Source organism: Mercenaria mercenaria, chromosome 19, assembly GCF_021730395.1.
Source record: "Mercenaria mercenaria strain notata chromosome 19, MADL_Memer_1, whole genome shotgun sequence".
In the NCBI taxonomy this organism is placed as follows: Eukaryota; Metazoa; Mollusca; class Bivalvia; order Venerida; family Veneridae; genus Mercenaria; species Mercenaria mercenaria.
In genome coordinates, this window is record NC_069379.1 from 29097155 (window position 1) to 29117367 (window position 20213).

At 35.6% G+C, this 20213-nt stretch overlaps 1 long non-coding RNA gene across 1 annotated transcript; it reads left to right on the top strand.

The window, feature by feature from the left end:
- Nucleotides 1-9083: 9083 nt before the first annotated feature.
- LOC123542627 (uncharacterized) lies at nt 9084-20026 on the top strand. The gene is made up of 6 exons (XR_008368669.1): nt 9084-9978; nt 10330-10385; nt 10813-10935; nt 12143-12313; nt 12422-12592; nt 19141-20026. It is a non-coding gene; the product is annotated as an uncharacterized LOC123542627 (long non-coding RNA).
- The last annotated feature ends 187 nt before the right edge of the window (nt 20027-20213 follow it).

A 20213-nucleotide genomic window follows, 5' to 3' on the forward strand; every position in this document is an offset into this window, starting at 1 on the left:
TGAAAAGTTTCAGTCTTCTTATCTAATCCTTGAAAGCATTTTCATAGTCTTTTCTAGGTGTACTATGAAGACACTGGAATATTGCAGAACCGAGGTGTTTGCGCTGCACAAATTTTCGACCAGAAAGGTATTTTTTGAGCCTTGGGAACAAAAAGAAGTCACACGGGGCTAGGTCAGGCGAATAAGGAGGGTGAGGGAGCACAACAACATTTTCCTGCTTCAGAAAGTCTTGTACAATAGACGCTTTGTGCGATGAGCAATCTGACATTGGCCAAACCAGTTGCGGGTCTTCGAGTTTTGAAATATTTCGAAGAACTTTAGTCTAGTAAAACTTCGCATTTACGGATTGCCTGTAGGTACAGCAACCTGAATGGCAGGACCCTGAGTTGTGAAGAATATGGCATACATTACCTTCTTGACACTCATGGTCCGCTTTTGCCAGACTTTGTTGTCCATATTTTGTTCTGAATCTTTCGTTTAGGCTCAAAAAAGTGAACCCATGTCACGTCACCAGTGACAACATTTTCAAAAGACCGTACATTGTAATTTGGAAACTGTTTAAGCAGCACTTTTGCGCATTGTACGCGTGGCTTTTTCTAATCATCTGTCAACAGATGGGGAATCCATCTAGCACAGATCTTTCTCATTTTCAAATTACGTTTCAGAATATTATGAGCTGCTCCTAATGAGATGCCAACCATACTAACTATTTGCCTAGTGTGTATCTTGCATCAGTAGCAACTATTTCTTTTACTCTAGCAACCATCTTGGCAGACGTTGCTGTTTTCGGCCGACGGCCGTGTAGTGCATTTTCTATTGATTCAGAAACTAACCCACATTTAAATTTCTTGAACCAACGAATAACTGTCGAAAAATACATTTCATTATGTCCATAAACAGAAATTATTTCATCAAAAATTTCTTTACACCCTATGCCAAGAATACAACGATTCTTAATATAGGACCGTATTTCAACGGCACACACTGATCTTCTTCCATCCATTTTTGTATTAATATACGCGAGTAAGCAATGTTTAGCGATCGATAGACACAGCTAAAGTGAACGGATTTTAATGGGTGTGGTATCAATGTAAAGCTAACATATTTATCTGCCCAATAATCTAAATTTCCTCGTGATTTTCGCATTATTGAGCGGAATAACCACTGGCGCCAGATCAGAAAGAAAATGCCTCTGTACATGTAATACCCTGCCCCTAGGTATTCTATCAGAACCATGGTCATGAACGGGAAAATATACTAACCCGTTTCAATCGTAAATTTCTCACCTTAAACGCGCAGTTCGTTGCATGGGTACCTAGTATATTGAACAAGCGATAATTTATCTTCCATCGTGCACCAGTCACCTTGTCTCAATATTCCATATTGCTGAGATTATCAACATACTTTATGCTTTCGTCAACGTTGCAGAAAAACCTTGCTTGACTTTCCCTAGTGAACATCCGGTCTAGAGGTCACGGCAGTGTTCACATCGTGCATTTTTACATTTTAGCGAATACGTGTAGTAAAATGACGATTGACATACATTTTCACAACAGCCAATCAGAATGGTTCTGTAATCTAGGACGGAACTTCACCAGGGAAGGTCAAGCAAGTATTTTGTGTAACGTTGAAGTAACTATAAACTAAGCATTGTTTTTCTAAGATAAGATGTATTGAAGAAATGTGACCGGGACACAATGGAAAATAAATGATCGCTTGTTTGATATCCATGATACACATTTACCGAACTGCGTATGTTTTTAGTAGGCCTTTATCACGGACACGGACATGGAAATGTTAACGTACATGTACTCTGTACACCCTATGCCAATAATACAACGATTCTTAATATAGGACCGTATTTCAACGGCATACACTAATCTTCTTCCATCCATTTTTGTATTAATATACGCGAGTAAGCAATGTTTAGCGATCGATAGACACAGCTAAAGTGAACGGATTTTAATGGGTGTGGTATCAATGTAAAGCTAACATATTTATCTGCCCAATAATCTAAATTTCCTCGTGATTTTCGCATTATTGAGCGGAATAACCACTGGCGCCAGATCAGAAAGAAAATGCCTCTGTACATGTAATACCCTGCCCCTAGGTATTCTATCAGAACCATGGTCATGAACGGGAAAATATACTAACCCGTTTCAATCGTAAATTCCTCGACTTAAACGCGCAGTTCGTTGCATGGGTACCTAGTATATTGAACAAGCGATAATTTATCTTCCATCGTGCACCAGTCACCTTGTCTCAATATTCCATATTGCTGAGATTATCAACATACTTTATGCTTTCGTCAACGTTACAGAAAAAACTTGCTTGACTTTCCCTAGTGAACATCCGGTCTAGAGGTCACCGCAGTGTGCACATGTTTGGCGAAATGTAAACAAACAAAAACAGAATTAAAAAAATAATACAATTTTACACTAAAACTGGAAATGATGAATGAAATTCATCTTGTATATGATCTTTAATTTGAAATCGTACATTTGTCTTCATCTGTTCTGTTTATTTTATTCATTTTGCACATTTATGCTGCATTTTCACATTTTAGCGGACACGTGTAGTAAAATGACGATTGACATACATTTTCACAACAGCCAATCGGAATGGTTCTGTAATCTAGAACGGAACTTCACCAGGGAAGTTCAAGCAAGTATTTTGTGTAACGTTGAAGTAACTATAAACTAAGCATTGTTTTTCTAAGATAAAATGTATTGAAGAAATGTGACCGGGACACAATGGAAAATAAATGATCGCTTGTTTGATATCCATGATACACATTTACCGAACTGCGTATGTTTTTAGTAGGCCTTTATCACGGACACGGACATGGAAATGTTAACGTACATTACTCTGTACTTCAGTCAAATTTGAGGGGTCATCTCTAAACTTTTACCTGTTCAAGTTGTTATTGAAGATAAATTAAGGGCGCAGTGCAAAAGGAAGCTATTTCACATTTTCATTTTTTTTTCTATTAAAATGTGCATATTAGAATTAAGAATGTAAATTTCTCTCCAAGGGCTAGGTATGGTTTTCTGTAATAAAGTATTTTGATAGATAAATAATGCTTATACATCTACAAGCAAGTATTTGGAAATAACGTTATTAGCGTTTCTAGTTGTGGCGTCACTGATGACGTCATTTATATGCGAAATACTGTATAACACTAAAAAACCGTGTTTTTTGTTATATAATAAAAAAAAAACATCCACAATGGATAAACTTTCCATTATTTACATGGGAATGTGGAAGGAAGAGCTATCACATAACAAAAGTTTTAAAGTATATCGAATGCTGAGTATTTTTCGAAGAAAAACAGAGGAAGCTAAATATCTTACTAAAATGAGTTTCTATGCATTTTATTGTTCTTTTAACAACATCACTTTGAAAAATGGGGATATCATAACTATATTGACAATTTCTTTATTGAATATTAATAAGAGACGAGAGTATAGTCCCTACAGATTCGTAAAATAATTAGATCTACACAGGTCGGCGGTTTGAAGTATTATGGACGAGTAAAATATAATTCAACATTTTGAACGTAACTTCAAAATTGCTAATGTACTCTACTTATCATGTGTCGCTTTCAGATCAACATTAATTAGAAAATATATGCGTGGGTCCCTGTAGTTTGCTAGCTATAGCGATGTTTCATGCATTACCATTTAATGAAACATACACTCTAGAAGTTTTATAAACTACACTGCTCAAAATCACAAACTTTTAAGAATTCATTGAAGCAACCAACTTGTCATTCTATTTATCATTGATTTCAATGAAACGGTGGAAATTTCAAATTCTGTATATTCTTTCAACATAATACAGAATTACATAATTTTAATAAACGTTCATATGAGTGAATTATCTGAAAGAAAAATGTCGACGGTTTTAATACTTGAATTTTACAGATGTTGGTGAAATACATAGATGATCTTACATAAGTGAGTTTTTTTACTGAATTTATTCAACTATTCAATTAATATAATAAAACGCGAGGCTCGTGACGAGCATTTTATCTTTAAAGAAATAAGGCCAGTGTTTCTTCCTCGTTCTTATAATTAACAAAATATTCATTATAAATCGTAACGTTTTTGCAAACCAGTTACGAACTTCAGTCCAGCTATGTCTTCGTGGATTTAATCTGTTTAGTTTATAGGAAAACAGTACTATATTTGCACTATGGACTATGCACTTTTATAAAATCTTGTGACGTTATTAGTGATAATAGTCATAGTTATAAAATGGTACCAATCTCTCAATTTTTATTTTATCCCTTTTCTTGCACTCCAATAATTTAAGCCATTTTTATATAATTACATATTAAAATGCACTTAAATGAAACTATGTTTATCCCAGTAAATGCATGTCGTACAATAATTCAGAAATAGTTCCGCTATAGAAAATGCCTGGTTATTACATGCTTGGAATAAGGTAGTTCTGGTCAACAACTTTTCAGATTGGCAAATTTTCACGATAAGTAGTATATAGCAAATTTAGCTTGGGATTGTGTTTGGGGCGCTAGAGTCAATGGCAATATCACTATTGCTAAAAACATTTTTTAAAAATGTGTCTCTCTCAATGAATTTATATTAGAGTGAAACCTTGCCCACAGGTAGCTTCAAGAAAAACCAAGTCTCGAATTGTGTTTGCGGCCAGAAGGTTCATTACTAAATGTGCTGTTCTTGAAAAACTCCACTGTGTGCAGCGATCTAAGAATACATTTTTACATTTAGGAATTTTTGAGAGTTGTGGTTAAAATCCCGATCGGAACTTTGCTTTGTTTTGGCAGTGTTGATGGCATTAGGGTAAATGCTGCAAAGGTCAAAATGTCACACTAAAAGTAGAAGAAAAATCGCTCAATAATCGGATCGTCAAGCAGAGCAGATAGTGTCCAGTCTATAGCTTAAGTTCGAATTGACAAATTGTCGCCAAACTCTGTACATAGCAAGCTTCTGTAGAAGCTAGTGGGACCGCCTAAGTCAATGTCAATGTCGCCAATATTTAAAATAGAACAGAATAGAAGTTTATTCAATCAAGAAGTTTATTCAATTAAGTTGACTAGAACACAGTATAATATAATCATGGTGTGAAAAATCAGTTCAATAACCCGCAATAAGATTGAAATATTACCACGAAGCTTACTGGGATAGAAAGGCTAGGATTATATTTGGGGCCGCTCGAGGTAATTTCAACTACATAGTTAATAAAAATAGATGAAAAACAGTTTTCTGCCAACAACTTCGGCCTGGAATGACATATTATCCACCAAATATGGTATATAACATGCTTATATAAAGACCCAATTTGTGACTTTATTTGCGACGCCGCTGTTTACTGAAGCTGACTAGTTTCGAATTTTATGTTTTGAGAAATCCCCCGGATTTTAACCAAAGTACATAGTACGTCTACATTTACATTTACAAGTCCGTGTCCGTTGTAAAGGTCTAGTATGAAATGCGCGATTGAAACGGGTTAGTAAATGTTCCCCTTCATGACCATGGTTCTTATAGAATACCTAAGGGTAAGGTATCACATGTACAGAAGCATTTGTTCTGTTCTGGTGCCAGTGGGGATAACGTTCTAGATGCATTCGTATGTAAACAATCCTCGTATGAGATATCTTGGCAAAAAACCCAATACACTATCTCAATGATGGCCCATAATTGTATACCTCGTTCTGTAATATAATATGGATTATATGCGCGTGCGTGAGTACGTGCGAGTGTGTGCGTGTGTGTGTGCGTGTGTGCGTGTGCGTGTGTGTGTGTGTGTGTGTGTGCATTACAAGTTGTATTAAGAAACAACAAAGGGAGGGACTAAATGTGGTATATTTACACAAATGGTCCCTATACCCAGTATAATTTGTCCAATTAAAACAAAAAAGGAACCTAAACAGTGGCATCTTATTATAAGTGGTATCTCATAAGACGTGACCTCTCGATCATGTTGAACGCACAAATAAACTTCAAATGACCTGGTTTGTGGCAACACATTTTTGTCATATGACCGTTTAAAATCCGAACAAAAATGTTCCAAGATACCAGGTTCATTTAACTGTACCTTATGGCATGATTAGAATTAGGTTCTTACATATCAAGCATATTAAAGGTGTTTATTAAATAGAAATGTGTCCATGGGACACAGATGCCCCCACGACATGACAAAGGACACAATTTTGTTTCCTAGGTCAAGGGCCATAACTCCTACAATACTGAATGAATCCGGACGAAAACCCAGGTGCACAACTTCACATGCCGACCAACATTCCTGTAAACTTTGGTGACTCTTGGTCAAATACTTTTGGAGCTATGCGCGACACAACATTAAAATGACCAATTTTTAACTAAGTCAGGGGCCACAACTCCTACACGACTGAATGAATCCGGACGCGAAACCCCAGGTGCACAACTGCACATGCTGACCAACATTTCTGTAACGTTTGGTGACTCTAGGTCAAATACTTTTGGAGCTACGCCTGACACAACATTAAAATGACCAATTTTTAACTAAGTCAGGGGTCATAACTCCTACAATACTGAACTAATCCGGACGCAAAACCCCAGGTGCACAACTGTACATGCTGACCAACATTCCTGTAAACTTTGGTGATTCTAGGTCAAATACTGTTGGAGTTACGCGCGACACAACATTAAAATGACCATATTTTTACTAAGTCAGGGGCCATAACTCCTACATGACTGAATGAATCCAGAGGCGAAACCGCAGGTGCACAACTACACAAGCTGACCAACAATTCCTGTAAAGTTTTGTGACTCTACTCAAATACTTTTGGAGCTAGGCGCGACACAACATTCTTGGACGGACGGACGGACGAGGCAAATCTATATCCACACCTCCCCCCACCCTCCCCCCAATTGGGGGCATAAAAGAGTGTTTTGACAAAAGGCTTTAAGAAGACATAGGAAAATTGCTTGATTTCAAATGCATTGGTATCGTCATTCATATTGTAAAACTTTCAATAAAAGCATTCTTATTGATTGGTATAAACAGCCGAGTCAGTTACTGGTATTATATTTGAACCTGTCGAATACGGAAATTTGAATAAAAAGTATTTTATACGTCAGTCAATTCCTTGCTTTAGAAAAAAGCAACTAATGTTCTGTTATTCAATGTCCGGTTATTAGAAAAATTTATACCGGTTAACAGATTCAGATTTCAGAAATGCAGTAAATTATTTTCATGTTGCAAGGTACGCAACTCAGTTATCATTCCGATGTAATATAGATAATAGTTATCTTTCACTTTAACCTTGTCGCCATCCACTTTCCTGTGTAAGGAGGTATTGTTTCAACTTATCTTATCTTCGTTAATTACATATTGGTTAACAATTTACGTTTCAAACACTGTGTGAAAACATTATTTTGCGCTTCTGAATTCCTTGTATTATATGATTTTATTAATTTATTATTATTGTTATACCAGATTTATATAGCGCCCTTTTCATGATAAACACGTTCAAAGGTGCTTTACATATATCAAACGCAGCCAGACAGGGCGCGAAATTCATCTTCTACTGGTAAAGACACAGAACGATCCGACCAGAGGGACAGAGTGAGATAAAGCCCCCAGAACAGATAGAGATAAACCCTTTATAGATACAGGCCTGTCCGGCTAACTTAGCCTAGCTCTTTGCGAATAGACAGTCTGGTTCTTTAATGTGCCCGGTGTATAGCAACGATACACGCGAAGCCGTCTTTTCTGGGAAGAACCAGAACCAGAACCAGCCTCTAGTTAGGTTAAATACACTCAAGAGCATCTCAGAAATTTCCAGTGCCTTGGCCGGGATTCTAACCCCGGATCTCTGGATTGACAGTCAAGCGTGTTACCACTAGACCATCGGCCCACTAATTTTAATTAGTATTATTGTAGTACTGTTAGTTTGTTGCTTGGTTCAAGCGCCTTATTGCTTCATTCACAGTGGTTGTTGGTGGGTGGTTGTTGTGATCGGTGGAAGAAAATTTGTTTTACATTTTGGTACTGGACGCAAACTAGGGGAAAATAGTATATAACAAAACAGAATGTTTTGACTATTCAAGTTATTATATAACCTCAAAAACATACGATGAGCAATTTCGTTTGCTAGTATATCTTTTGTGTTGTTGTAGTCTTAGAAAGTTCTCTTTAATAGTGATTAACAGGGACATCATTCCATTTCTTCTCTACGATTTACCAAAAGAACAAAGATATTAATTTTGAAGTTTATATTACAGAAATTACATTGACTTACATCATACAATTGATAACATTTTAAAATAAAACTGATTGAATGATAACAGATAACAGTTTTGATGCTTAACTTAATGTAGAAAGATAATGTAATAAGTATAGATTGTTATCGTGCAAAAGTAAATGAAGTTGCATTAGCTTTAACATGTACAATTTAAATAACTATTCTATTTTTTATAAAGACAATTTGCCATCTAGTTCAGTGTTACACTAGTGTGAAAATTAAGCGTTTAACAGATGTTCTGCAGACTAAGGTCAGGTTATCTAGTTACTAGGTAAGGCAGGCACAAGATATAAGTACACCAGGACGACATGTCAGCTCTTTGCTGGTGTAACAAGATGAGAGGATATGGTAAGTAAAATCCCTTCTTTACATTAAAAATATTATAGGAAAATTATTAAATGAATTATATTAAATAATAAAATCGTAATTCTGCCTGGTATATTTAAATAAATAAAAAAGAAAAATGTAAATAACAATAGCTTATATCATTTCAATTAATTTGTTCAATAGACAGATGAAATACTATATCTTCTTTAGGCACTTTTAAAAATTGAGAAAAAGTGACAGGTGCACGACGGAAGATGAATTTTAAATTGTTAAATATTCGCAGTACCCATTTGGCGAACTGCATGTTGTTGATGCGATTCGGGTGGGATAGTCTATTTTCTTGGTCGTGACCGTGGTTCTCATAGTATACCTAGGATATAAGCTCTTCTGTTTTGATGTGTCGTCAGTGACATTTTTTCTCCAATTTCAAGCAAGACATTTATTCGTTTAACAGGTTGTGTAAACACAGTAAATTATCAATATATACCTAAATATATTAAGTTATATCTCCTGTCGTCTTATTTTTTTCTTGCAATGTTTGTGATTTTTCTTTTGGTGTTCTATTGTTCTGTTGTTCAAACTGGTAAGTGAAACATTATTTTCCAGTATATACATAATAAAAAAGGTCCTATAAATAGTTTTCCGTTATATGCTTAATGATCAATTGATAAAATAAACTACATGATGACTGCTTGACATACTGGCAGGGCAAAACTACAACATTCCAAAAGTACGAACATTAAGCAACACGATTCTGTTATAATGTTTAAACGTCAGTAGGTACAGAATGAACTTAAGGTTCAAAAATAAGTATGGCATTTTGCTTCTTATATTTTGAAGAAGCAATTTACTTAGACTATCAGCACATCTAACAAGGATTGCGTATTGTATTGCTGAGTTCGTACACGGACCTTTAAATTTGGTCCTTTTCTTATCAAAACTCATTGCCAAATGAATACGTCAATATGACTTTTTGCCCTGTTAGCACTAGGTTACATTTAAATATGGATCAAAACATTGTTTCAGCTTGTGTTGCAACAAGATAACGTTGTCCTTCGTGACCATTTACTTCATGTTAGGTCAGCATTTATCATGAACGAATAACAATTTGTTTTTTATAAAATCTTCATATGGTTTATTGCACATGACTTGATCGTATTAATCTAAACGTTGTATTGGAAAGGCGATATAGTAAATTTGAAAATGAATCCTAAAGTTCTCAAAGACAAAGTTGCAGTATTAATATGAACAATGTCTGGCCTTTGATTAATTAAATACTCCTAAAACTCTTTTACATTTCAGAGGCACTTCGTTGCTTTTCTTGTCAGAATATTGATGACCCACTAACATGCAATACGACAATCTCTTGTTCCAATAGACAGGTACTATTCTTGACTATCAATGAATGGTAAATTCCAACAAAGTTGAACATTAGACCATGTACTTGCAACATTTAGCTTCTCTGTCTGATAAAAACCCCTAGGCCTCCTTATATAACATCGACACCAGTCAACGATCAAAACCACAGACAATACATTTGTCTGAATGCAAAAATATCATGACTGAAATGAAATATAGAGTTTTGTACGATTGTTCAGCTCATACAATTCTTTTAATAATAACATAATATTTTTGATTCGATAAGAATAAAGTATATTTGCTTTCTAACTTAGAAGCTCTAGTTGACAATATCATTTATTTGATTTTTATTTGCACATGATTGGATGTTTTAGGTTTGTTTCCTGGAAGAACATGGTGGTGTGTAAAAATGGGCTGTATTTACAATCAGGTAAATTGTTTACGGTTTTATTTTATACTTTTTTAAAATATGAAAACCTAGATTTCTTGGTTTGTTAATGATTAACAACCATTTGACAGCTCAGGTAACATCGTCGATAGCCAGAGCCCGTATCTACAAGTATAAACGTTTAAAGTATAGAATTTAGACCAACAGAAACTCATTTTGCTTTTAGTTTTGTTCATAGCAAATTTAAGTGAAATTTTGCTGCGCTGTCAATCGATACAGAATCCATGCGAAATTTCATAACGTCATATGCTATTTCAACAACGATAGAAAAAAAGAGAGAAAATTTAGATTTTTTGTAGTTAAAAATCAAGTTTCTGACTTTAAAAATTGAAAACATGATCTTTATCGTTCATGTTTTTGTTGGCTTTATCTTATATGTCATAGAGACAAAATCTATTTTTTATTTCAGCAAGCAGTTGCATAGATGACGAAACAGTGGACTGCGCAAAAATGAATTCCCTTTTTCATATTTGTCAAGACAAACATCAAGCCAGTTTAGTGTGCCCAAACTTTTGTAATCTTTGTGGCTTAGGTAAGTAGATATTGTATCATAGCTCGGTGTTTTTTCTTAACAAATTTGATGCAGGTAATTCGTATACACGGAGTACAGGGTGCGGTAACTAAAGTGTGCAGGTATTTAATACCCGCGCGCTAGTTACCGCATTGTTGGATAGGAAAGTATGCCAGCATGTCTGGAACAGTAGACAGCGAAGTGTATTTTATTGATTTTCTGCTCTAGCATTGGTTTATTTTACTTGGGCTTTACACATTTGTAAAGCAAGGATTTTAAGTACTCACTGAACTGCTGTATATGGCAATGTGGAACGCCTACAACTACCATATATGGATGGCTATGATACAAAACAGAAAGAACATTAAAACTCTCGGGTAAACGATTATACTCGGGGACTACGCCCCCTCGTACAAATCGTTTACCCTCTAGTTTCAATGTTCTTTCTATTACATATCCTAACGCTCAAATAACTCATATTTATAATATGTTCTATTCCTTCATTATGTTTCTTTAGCCAGCGCGTTTTTCTTAACAAATTTGGTGCAGGTAAATCGTATACACTGAGCGCAGGGTGCGGCAACTAAAAGTGTGCGGGTATTATATACCCGCACGCTAGTTACCGCACTGTTGGATAGGAAAGTATGCCAGCGTGAATGGGCATGTCTCTTAATAGCAGACAGTGAAGTGCATTTTATTGATTTTTTGCGCTCGCATTGGTTTATGTTACCTGAGGTTTACACATTGTAAAGCTGGGATTTTAAGTACTCACTGAACTGCTGTATGGCAATGTGGAACGCCTACTGAACTACCATATATGGATGGCTATGATACAAAACAGAAAGAACATAAAAACTCTCGGGTATACGATTTATACTCGGGGGCTACGCCCCCTCGTACAAATTGTTTACCGTCGAGTTTCATTGCTCTTTCTATTACAAGACGTTTTATAGATTCATAGTGCAAAGATAATGTCCTCCTTTGTTTATGAACATAAATTTGTTACCGTGCTGACTGATGTTTCGTCATGTAGTAAAAGCGTAATAGTCGTCATGTAGAGCATCTTCGATAAACATAGTCTTAGGCATGTACACAAATAATGAGAATGTCATGGCATGAACTAAATCTCATTAAACTAGAATATGTGAAAGCAAGGCAGCTAGTTAACTCAGTCTGTATATCATAAAGTTTGCCTAGCATATGAACATACATCCTTCTTTCTACGTAGTTGATGGAGACGTGGCAGACTGGTCTGTCTGGTCAAGCTGTGACGACACATGTGACATTGGATCTCAGTCAAGATCACGTTATTGTACAAATCCAGCACCTGCTAATGATGGACTTGACTGTATTGGCAGTTAAACTGAAACTAAAATCTGTCAGAGGGATGCATGTCCAGGTAAGAAACGTGTTTCAAGCTGATTTTTTAAAATTAATTCTAAAACATTTATTATACAGTGGTTACTTCTAGTATAAGTAGGTCACTAAAATTGCAACATCATTTCAGTTCACGGCAGTTGGAGCCTGTGGTCAACATGGGGGTCCTGTTCAGTCACATGTGGAGTGGGGATGCAGCGAAGAGACCGATCATGTTCTAATCCATACCCGACATATAACGGCGATCATTGTTTTGGAGAGTCTAGAGATGATAGAATATGTGTGTCAACAGCATGTTCAGGTGAGGGACTGTCATCTAATGCACAGAACAAAAAAAGTGGTAGAAAACAAATATGACATGAAACAGTTCAAAAACTGCACCAACAGCAACACCAAGCTAGAGTTGTCACAGGAGTAAAAGTTATACCCACACATTATGGCCTTGTCAGAAAACTAAGCCAATATGTAGTCAAACTTGCTTTACATTTAAACTACTGACCTCAAAATCAATACAAGTCATCTGCTAGTCATGGTCAACATCCCTATAAAGTTGCATGATCCTCGGCCTAAGCGTTCTCAAGTTATTGTCCAGGCAAAGTATCAATGTTGCAGGTCACTCTGACCTTTGACCTTTGGAACTCGTAATCAATAAGAGTTATCTGCTCGTCATGACCAACCTCCCTAATAAGTTTTGTTATCCTATTCCAAATTGTTATCAATTTATTGTCCGAAAACCGTTTTAAATGTCACTGTGATCTTGACTTGTGACTCTTTGACCGCAAAAATCAAAAGGGATCATCTGCTGGTCATAATCAAACCCCCTTACAAATTTCATGATCCTAGGCTCGGGCATTCTCAAGTTATCATCCGGAAACCGTCTAACAATATTGTGTCATTGTGACCTTAACCCTTGACCTACTAACCTCAAAATGATCCTTGACCTGTATTTTATCATGTTACACCCTTGTACAAAAAATATTATTCTAGACCCAAATGTTCTCAAGTTATCATCCAGAAACCGTTTATCTTTTCTGAGTCATTATGACCTTGACCTTTGACCTACTGACCTCAAAATCAAACTTGACCTGCATTTTATTATGATGCATCTGTGTACAAAAAATTATGAACCTAGACCCAAGCGTTCTGAAGTTACTATCCGGAAACCAATTAACTAATCTGAGTCACTGTGACCTTGACCTTTAACCTACTGACCTCAAAGTCGAATTTTTACTGCATTTTATTATGATACTTCTATGTACTAAAATATATGATCCTAGGTCTAAGCGTTCTCAACTTATCATTCGGAAACCATTTAACTGTTCCAAGTCACTGTGACCTTGACCTATGACCTACTGACCTCAAAGTCAAACTTGACCTGCATTTAATGACTATATATCTGTGTACAACATATATGATTCTAGGACCAAGCGTTCTCAAGTTATCATCCGGAAACCATTTAACTGTTCAGGGTCACTGTGACCTTCACCTTTGACCTACTGACCACAAAGTCAAACTTGACCTGTATGTTCTAATGTTACATATGTGTACCAAAATGTATTTAAATCGGTCAAATCTTTCAAGAGTTATCATCCGGAAACCATAAAACCAACGGACCGACAGACCGACCGACCGACAGACAGACAAGCTCACTCCTATATACCCCTCCAAACTTCGTTTTGTGGGGGTATAAAAAATAAAGAATAAGTAAAACAATACCTGGTAAAAAGTAGAGTCATATGTTAACTCCAAACCGTAGATCTGGTGAGACGCATCTACCTCATACATATAATTTCCTTTGGCTTCCTTTCCTTACTAATTCGTAAACCAATGATTTTCAAATGATTTGAATTGTGAGCTAAAAAACTTCAGAGATCGGGAAATTGCTCAATGCTTCAAACTAATATTTCATCAATAGTAGTCTTCAGAATAACCTTCTATGGACTGGAGCTATTTTTCTTGACTGCTTTTTATTGCAGTTCTTACGATGTATTTGAATCAACAATATACAATGTATCATCTATCTCAAGTTAAAGTTCATTTTGAATTCTGAACTATTAGCCAGTTTCTCTCCAAAATACATGTATGAACATGTATACCAAATTGTAAAATCAGAGAAGTCATTCTTTCCAGAGTGTAAAAATATGTGTAGCTTTTTGTTAGATAAGCTTTTGCTTATCACAGACTATTTCTTAGAAAACATTAAACTACGTTCACAAAAGCATTGTTATATAATTGTGTACCTCTCTGATGGTTATCCACATAACGACAAATGCTAAACTTTGATCTACATATAATTAGGAAAATTGCCCTTTAAAAAATATAGTTCAAATTGCACCATCAGTTTGAACATATACAATATATACTGATCTTTTTAGCCCACCTGATCCACCTGAGCCATAGGCTCAGGATGAGCTATTGTGATCGCCAACCGTCCGGCTTCCGTCCAAAATTTCCTTTAAACAACATCTCCCTCTGAAAAACATTGTCAATTTTGATAAAACTTCACAGGGATCTTGCTTGGATTGTCTTCTTTAAAATTGATATAGAGATTCAATTCCATATGGAGCTCTGGTTGCCATGGAAATTGAAATGAAGAACTTTGAAAATCTTCTTGTCCAAAACCACAGAGACTAGGACTTTGATATTTGGTGTAGCATCATATAATAGTCCTTTACCAAGCCATAATGGCCCCGCTCCAGGGATCATACGGTTTATATGGGCTTGTATAGGTAAAAGCTTTAAAAATCCTCTTGTCTGAAGCCATAAGACCTAGGCCTTTGAAATTTTGAATGTAGCATTGTCTTGTAGTCCTCTACTAAGATTGTTCAAATTATGCCCCTAGGGTAAAAAGCGGCCCGCCCCGGTGGTACCAAGTTTTTGAGCGATTTATCTAAGGAAAAAAACTTCAAATATTTTTGTCTGAAACTGCAAGGCATAGGCTTTTGATATTTGGTATGTAGCATTGCCTGATAGGTCTTTACCAGATTTATACAGATTATGTCTCTGAGATGAAAAGATGCCCCTACCAGGGTGACCCATGTTTAACATAGACGTATCTAGGAAAAAATGAATAAAAATCTTCTTGCTCGAAACTGCAAGATCTAGGCTTTTGACATTTGCTGTATTTTACAGTTGTCCTCTACCATGATTGTTAAGATTATGCCCTTGGGGTGAAAAGAGGCTCTGTCCCGTGGGGCCTAATTTTTACATAGACTTAACTAGGAAAAATATTTAAAGATCTTCTTGTTTGAAAGTTCAAGGTTTAAGCCTTTTATATTTGGTTTGTAGCATTGCCTAGTGGTTCTCTAACAGGAGTGTTCAAATCATGCCCCTGGGGTGAGAAAAGCCCCACCGGGGGTCACTTGTATATGAGTTATATAAAAATATACTTTAAATATTAAGTGATCCTATTTCCTAGACATTTGATTATAATTACCTGGTGACCCCAAGTAATTATGGGTCACTTGACTGTGACCTTGACCTACTAACCTACTTTTTTGTTTTTTAAGATGCATCCTTGAAATTTGGATGACATATATAGTTTTGCACACCGATCAGAACAGCATAGAAATTTCTTAAATATGACCCTCCCACTTTGGTTTTGCTTTTAAAGCTTTAAGAAAGGAATTTGTTCGAGTTGACTCAAGTTAATGACCCTCCCTTCTTGTATTTATCGGAAAGACTAAAATATTCTAAAAAGGAATACAACTATCAAACCTTGTCTTAAAATGGGCGTAATGGTAAATATTTTATGTGTACAAGGATCTAATAGTTTCGCAACGTCTGCTCTCCATATTTTTTACGAATTTAGAATGTAAGTAAAATTTTCACATGTTATAAATAAAAAAGTATTGCAGATTATCATTAAACATTGTTGTAATTAAGATGTAGCAAAAATATCCTCAAAGTTTACTTTATTTTTGAAATTTTATCTTTCATTCTACACTGCCGCTTCCCTGGCTCGATACCGAAGGTGTGAAATTATTCGCATTTTTGAAGGTAAACAGATTATTTTTGCAAACAAAAAATATTGCCGAAGTCGTAGAATAGTATTTCCATTGTGAGAAAGTAAGAACTTTCTTTAATCCTTATCTTCTGGCAAAAATAATCGCTAATATTGTACACGGTCTTTATATCGGTTAATCTCGCCAGCCCCTCTGACCCTATTTACGGAAGTACCTGAAAACGGGATTTATCCTTAATGTCGATATGGTCAATAGGTACAGGGTGGTAATACGACGATTATCTGTACAGTGAATAATCGTAGAAAGGTTAAATTTAATTAAAAAACCGAGATTGCTATAAATATGGGTTGGTGATTACATGATTTTCAATACATGGAATAGTCGTAGAATTCGAGTCGGTAATTCCTACTCAAAAAAGTGATAAAAGTCATTTAGTCACGTTCATAAGGTAGTATTGTAATTGCAAAAAAAAAATATATATATGCAAAGGCATGATGGGTGCTGGATAGCGGCATAGTAGGAATGATGGAGAAATATGATTGTCAATAGATGAGATAGTCGTAGAAAATGAAAATCTGGTTTCAAGGTTAAGAAAGGATCATTTAAAGGTCCATAATGCTTAAAATGTTTATCTTAAGGGCGTACGCTAGAATTCCCTGTAAATGAGATGGGCGAAAATGTTCCCAATAATAGAATTTCTTCAAACTTTGGATATTGAAGGACAATCACCTAAGAAACAAAAACATGCAATAAAAAATCAGAGGTCACCGGTATTGAAAAAGAGTTATCTGCCCTTGAAAACGTCATTTTTGGGGGAAATGCCGTTTTCAAGGGCAGATAACTCTTTTTCAGTACCGGTGACCTATGATTTTTATTGCATTTTTTTTTCTTTAATATCCATAGTTTGAAGAAATAGCATACGTCCTTAAAAACAGATTAAACAGCTTTTCAAACAGACGTTATGCATACACACATGACTAGAAAAGCACTACTTTTAATATTTCACATGAACTGTTATAGTTAGAGCCATAAAGGGAGGTAATAAAAACAATATATTCAATAAAACATTCTAGTATATTCCGCAATATTCAAACCTTTGACAAATGTTACTGATAGTAATTATCATGGCTATGCAAATGCCACGACAAAACACCCATTTTGAAATATCTGCAAATAAAATATAACAAATACATATAATTTACAAAAGCTTTTCTTACCTGACATGTGCCTTACGAACGAAATTTGACGCTGTTATACATGATGATTGTAAATATTGTTCAATTTGCTTTATTTTGTGACAATCAGAAGGTGTTGTTTTTTTTTTGTTTAAATATCTAAGGGGAGTAACTCTAATGTGTCAGCGATCGGCAAAATGAAAGTGAACAAAAATTGAAACAATTTAAAAATACATTCGTTAAAGCAAGAGAAGCTTTTGTAAATTATAATTATTTGTTATAACTGACACGTAAGTGGTTGTACTTTTAATGTAGAAGCTTTTAAGTGGCTGTTTACTCGTGACATTCGCATAGTCACGACCGTTTATTAGTTACGCAGTTGTCATATTTTTCAATTTCAAAAGCTGATTTCAAAGAAATGTGCGATATTTTCTACACGGGACCTGTAAGATACATGCCTAGGGTTTTGTTGGCATGCAGTCATTTGGCCGTATCTGTTTTGGCGGGAAAATGACAGAGAGTGAAACGAAGGTCTTTTTTTATTATATATAGCATCAGTATTGACCAAATGAAAGTGCCGAATGCCTATGCCCCAGGCAACATCTTATGGAAAGTTTATTTCTCATTGAAATCGATTTTCGAGAGCACAAAGAAATAAATATATTGCAAATAAGCCTCTTCAGCAAGGTTATCGTTTTCATAAATAACGTAAATACTTTGCTTAATTTTACTATCGTTATTCAGATTTCGTTTTAAAATTAAAAAGTATTTCAAAGATACTTGCGAGAATGTCTGAATATGGGGATACTGTTAACAAACCTTGTAAGAGTTTGGGACATTGTAATTTTCAACTGTATTTGATAAACATAAGAAACGTTTTATTTTAAAAAAGGAAATTGAAACAGGGCTAGTATTTAGTGTTCAACCCTTTTACTGTCGGGACACTACGCTTTCCTCTTTGCTTTTGTCTGGCAGAACCGGAAGAGGACTCTTTGATAGGTAATCCCACTACTGGGACTGAGCTGTTTTGACATCTGTTTTTTGCCTGTTTCGTCAGGTCTTTACAGGTGTTTCCCTTGATGCTATGGCCTCAGAAAAGGCATTAAGTTTATCATTTTAGGTTTTTTTTTAATTTACAAGAACAGGTTTGTGTTCTACATTCCTTGCCTTCTGTTGCATTTGCGTGTGTTAGGGATTCACCTGATAATGATAACTTTTATTTACTTGGAACATAGTGGGGTAAGAATGAGGCTATGTGCATCACAAACCAATTCAAGCTCTATAGCGGTGGTTTTTGCTACAAACCGTTCCAAGGCTGTCCCACTGTGTTTGCTTTGTTTTTCTGTGTTTGAGTGCGTGCACGTGAGTTTGCGTGTGTTTGCATGTGCGTATGTGTGTGTGTGCTGGTCGTGTGCCATGAGCTGCGGTTTAAGGAGGTTACGAATTTTCCATGTTGAATATTTATCCCTTTTTATGATAGACGTTAAGTCATGAATGTTAGTAATAGGGAAAATAATAAGTTGATCGGTCGTTGAGAAAAAGATGTCTATATTATTTTAGAACAACCCCTTATTTTCCAATATTTCCTGTAAAGAATGGGTATTGTGTTAGTTCCCTTAGTAACTTCATATGGATCTTCTTTTACCGTTCCTCTGTATTCTCCGTAAAGGTCCAAAATGTGAACTTTGCAATTTTGTTTCTCGTTTCAGTGAACATGAAGAGATACTAAGGAAAGCTACTCAAAATCCTGGGTGCAATTCTGAAGAGTTAAGAAGTCCCCACATCACCAGTGAGGATACTTAAACCCAAATACGTCAGACGAAATAAATCCCCAGTTGCGCAACTCCAGCAGCCCAATAGTCCTAAAAGAGCTAAAGCTAAACCTAACTGGATGAACACATAGATTTAGGGTGTCAGATAGTTTTGTTTTTATTTGATTTGTAGCACGTATTTCCAAACATATTTTTTTCATTGTATGTGACATTTTAGATAAAGTATTATGTTTCTTTTGACACATAGTCAAGCATGTTGTTGATCGCCTCATTTAATATTCAGGATGCATTCAAATGTACTGTGAATATTGAACATGAAATCTATATTTTATACGTTTGTGAAACCATTGAAGGGCATCACATCAGTGTTTATGTTTGTATCGGCACAATCCGATTATACTGGTACTGTTGCATATTTCTGGTGCCACGGGGCCTAAAAGACACTTCCCATGTAGTCTTGTAAATGTATTTCATACTTTAGGTAATGAACTCGTAATAGTGTACCTCCTTTTTGAAGAGTATTTAATTCCTACCATAAATCTACTTTGACTAATTTATCAGGAGGGCGTACGTTCAAGCCCCACTAGGACCAAACTTTTTTTTAATATATCTTTTTTCTAGTAAGTTAAACAGGTTTTGCAAGACTTATTATTTATTTATTGTACAAAAACTGATTTGTTTTTCATTAAATAATTACTGCTGTAACAGTTTTCAAGAGTCCTAGTCCAAGCAACAGAACTGCTGTGTTACAAAGTGAACTTATGCATATATTCAATATATGCATGGACTATGCATATGCCTCAGTAGAAAACACCCCTCTTTGCCCCCCCCCCCCCCCCCCCCCTAATAAACGAAACCCTTATCCCTCCTCTTTGCAAGAAAAAAAATATATATAATGCTTACATACTTTTACTACCATAAACAGCATTGTATATCGTAAGGATATACATTTACTACAGTATACAGCTGATAAAACTAACCATACTTCTCAGTCATAAAACCACGGCTTT